Raw genomic sequence first — 4,097 nt, 5'->3', positions numbered from 1 at the left:
CCTGTCGCCCCCGCGCCATCACCGCAGCGCAGTGTTACGCGCCAGGAGCCAGCTAGAGAGGAGGTGGAGGTTGATTCTCCTGCACCGCTGAGTCTTGCCCTCGGCAAGGGGAAGGACATCGTCACCATCTCCGACTGAGAGCGCCGAGTAGCCGCGCGTTTTGTCTGCCTGTATGATGTGCTTTTATCTGTACGCTAGTTTGTATTAGTGTGTTCGCTGCTTTCCGGAGGAGTATGCTAGTCTAAATAACACGTCAGGATTGTGTACGCGCATCCTGAGTGTTGTATCGTGTGTTTGCTTTTCGCGTGTAAGATATATGCTAAGCAGTTCTTCTCCGTGCAAAATCGTTTATGTTTTCTTGAAAACCTTGAGGTCTTTTAAATTGTTGCCTTTGCTAGATTTTCCTTGTGCCACACGGTTCTTCTCATGGGTTTTGCAAAATAATACCCCAGACTGGAAAAATGTCTCGCCCATGGACTCGCTCCATGCCAAATCAGCCAGAAGAAGTTTATGGGACACAGACTAGCAACAACTTCACTCAGGGACAGTCCAGTCAACAAGACAGCGAAGCAGCCTTGTCTCAAGTATGCCGTCTCTTCGAACAAAGCCAGCAACAGCACCAAGAGATGATGAATCACGTCATCAATATGGGAAACCACCGTGAACCCTATCAACCACATTCCAAGTTATCTGAGTTACAGAAGACTCGCCCTTCAACTTTTGCTCACACTGATAGGCCGCTGGAAGCCGATGACTGGCTTCGTGATATCGAGAGGAAGCTGATTATTGCTCAGTGCTCAGATAATGAGAAGGTGCTTTATGCACCACACTACCTTACTAGAGCAGCTGCAGCATGGTGGGAGAACTTCTTACACATGCATCCCAGTGAACACAACATCACCTGGGAAGAATTCAAGGAAGGCTTTCGTGGGGCACACATCCCCAGGAGCATCATAAAAATCAAGAAGAAAGAATTTGACGATCTCAAGCAAAGAGGCATGTCAGTGACATAATACAACGGTCAGTTTACCCAGCTATCTCGTTATGCCTACGACGAGCACATGACAGAGAACAAGAAGATGGAAAAATTCCTGGACGGCCTGGCACCGGCACTAAAATGCCAACTGGTTGTACACACTTTCCCGGATTTTAAAACTCTGGTTGACAAGGCCATCGCCTTGGAGAATGAGCGCCGTAGTCTAGAAGATCTCCAAGTCTGGACCTAAGCCTGAGACTAAGTGCTTCTACTGCAAAGGGACTAGTCACTGGAAGCGGAACTACCCCAAGAATTTGGCAGATAAGAAGGATGGCAAAGTGAACAAAGGTATATTTGATATACATGTTATTAATGTGTACTTTACTAGTGTTTATAGCAAACCCTCAGTATTTGATACTAGTTCAGTTGCTAAGAGTAGTAACTCGAAAGAGGAGTTGCAAAATAAACAGAGACTAGTGAAGGGCGAGGTGATGATGTGTGTTGGAAGTGATTCCAAGGTTGATAAGATCACCATCGCACACTCCCTTTACCTTCGGGATTAGTGTTGAACCTAAATAAATGTTATTTGGTGTTTGCGTTGAGCATGAATATGATTTGATCGTGTTTATTGCAATACGGTTATTCATTTAAGTCAAAGAATAATTGTTGTTCTATTTACATGAATAAAACCTTCTACGGACGTACACTCAATATAAATGGTTTATTGAATCTCGATCGTAGTGATACACATATTCATAATATTGAAGCCAAAAGATGCAAAGTTAATAATGATAGTGCAACTTATTTGTGGCACTGCCGTTTAGGTCATATTGGTGTAAAGCGCATGAAGAGACTCCATGCTGATGGGCTTTTGGAATCACGTGATTATGACTCACTTGATGCTTGCGAACCATGCCTCATGTGTAAGATGACTAAGACTCCGTTCTCCGGAACAATGGAGCAAGCTACTAACTTATTGGAAATAATACATACTGATGTATGCAGTCCAATGAGTGTTAAGGCTCACAGCAAGTATCGTTATTTTATGACCTTCACAGATGATTTGAGCAGATATGGGTATATCTACTTGATGAAACACAAGTCTGAAACATTTGAAAAGTTCAAAGAATTTTCAGAGTGAAGTGGAGAATCATCGTAACAAGAAAATAAAAGTTTCTACGATATGATCGCAGAGGTAAAATATTTGAGTTAACCAGTTTGGCCTTCAGTTAAAACAATGTGAAATAGTTTCACTACTCACACCACCTGGAACACCAAAGTGTAATGGTGTGTCCGAACGTCGTAACCGTACTTTATTAGATATGGTGCGATCTATGATGTCTCTTACCGATCTACCACTATCGTTTTGGGGTTATGCATTAGAGACAGCTATATTCACGTTAAATAGGGCACCATCTAAATCCGTGGAGATGACACCGTATGAACTGTGGTTTAGCAATAAACCTAAGCTATCGTTTCTTAAAGTTTGGGGCTGCAATGCTTATGTGAAAAAAACTTCAACCTGATAAGCTCGAACCCAAATCAAAGAAATGTGTCTTCATAGGATACCCAAAGGCAAGACATTTGTTGCTATGAATGGATCCTTTCTAGAGAAGGAGTTTCTCTCGAAAGAAGTGAGTGGGAGGAAAGTAGAACTTGATGAGGTAACTGTACCTTCTCCCGAATTGAAAAGTAGTTCATCACAGAAATCAGTTCCAAGTGATGCCTACACCAATTAGTGAGGAAGTTAATGATGATGATCATGAAACTTCGGATCAAGTTACTACCAAACCTCATAGGTCAACCAGAGTACGATCCGCACCAGAGTGGTACGGTAATCCTGTTCTGGACGTCATGTTACTAGACCATAACGAACCTACGAACTATGAGGAAGCGATGATGAGCCCAGATTCCGCGAAATGGTTTGAGGCCATGAAATCTGAGATGGGATCCATGTATGAGAACAAAGTATGGACTTTGGTTGACTTGCCTGATGATCGCAAAGCAACAGAAAATAAATGGATCTTCAAGAGGAAGACGGACGCGGATAGTAGTGTTACTATCTACAAAGCTAGACTTGTCGAAAAAAAAGTTTTTGACAAGTTCAAGGTGTTGACTATGATGAGATTTTCTCACTCGTAGCGATGCTTAAGTCTGTCCGAATGATGTTAGCAATTGCCGCCTTTTATGAAATCTGGCAAATGGATAAACAAAACTGCATTCCTTAATGGATTTATTAAAGAAGAGTTGTATATGATGCAACCGAAAGGTTTTGTCAATCCTAAATGTGCTAAAAAAATATGCAAGCTCCAGCGATCCATCTATGGACTGGTGCAAGCATCTCGGAGTTGGAATATATGCTTTGATAAGTTGATCAAAGCATATAGTTTTATACAGACTTGCGGTGAAGACTGTATTTACAAGAAAGTGAGTGGGAGCACTACAGCCTTTCTGATAAGTATATGTGAATGACACATGGTTGATCGGAAATGATGTAGAATTTTTCTGGAAAGCATAAAGGAGTGTTTGAAAGGAGTTTTTTCAATGAAAGACCTCGGTGGAGCTGCTTACACATTGAGCATCAAGATCTATAGAGATAGATCAAGAACGCTTGATAAGTTTTTTCAATGAGTACATACCTTGACAAGTTTTTGAAGTAGTTCAAAATGGAACAGTCAAAGAAAGAGTTCTTGCCTGTGTTGCAAGGTGTGAAATTGAGTAAGACTCAAAAACCCGACCATGGCAGAAGATAGAAAGAGAATGAAAGTCATTCCCTATGCCTCAGCCATAGTTTCTATAAAGTATGCCATGCTGTGTACCAGACCTATTGTATACCCTGACCTGGGTTTGGCAAGGGAGTAAAATAATGATCTAGGAGTAGATCACTGGACATTGGTTAAAATTATCCTTAGAGGACTAAGTAAATATTTCTCGGTTATGGAGGTGATAAAGAGTTCGTCGTAAAGAGTTACGTTGATGCAAGCTTTGACACCGATCTGGATGACTCTGTGTCTCGATCTGGATACATATTGAAAGTGGGAGCATTTAGCTAGAGTAGCTCCGTGCAGAGCATTGTTGACATAGAAATTTGCAAAATACATACGGATCTGAATATGGCAGA

This window comes from Aegilops tauschii, chromosome 2 (assembly GCF_002575655.3).
Source record: "Aegilops tauschii subsp. strangulata cultivar AL8/78 chromosome 2, Aet v6.0, whole genome shotgun sequence".
Taxonomy (NCBI): Eukaryota; Viridiplantae; Streptophyta; class Magnoliopsida; order Poales; family Poaceae; genus Aegilops; species Aegilops tauschii.
Note: the sequence above shows the minus strand (reverse complement) of the source record.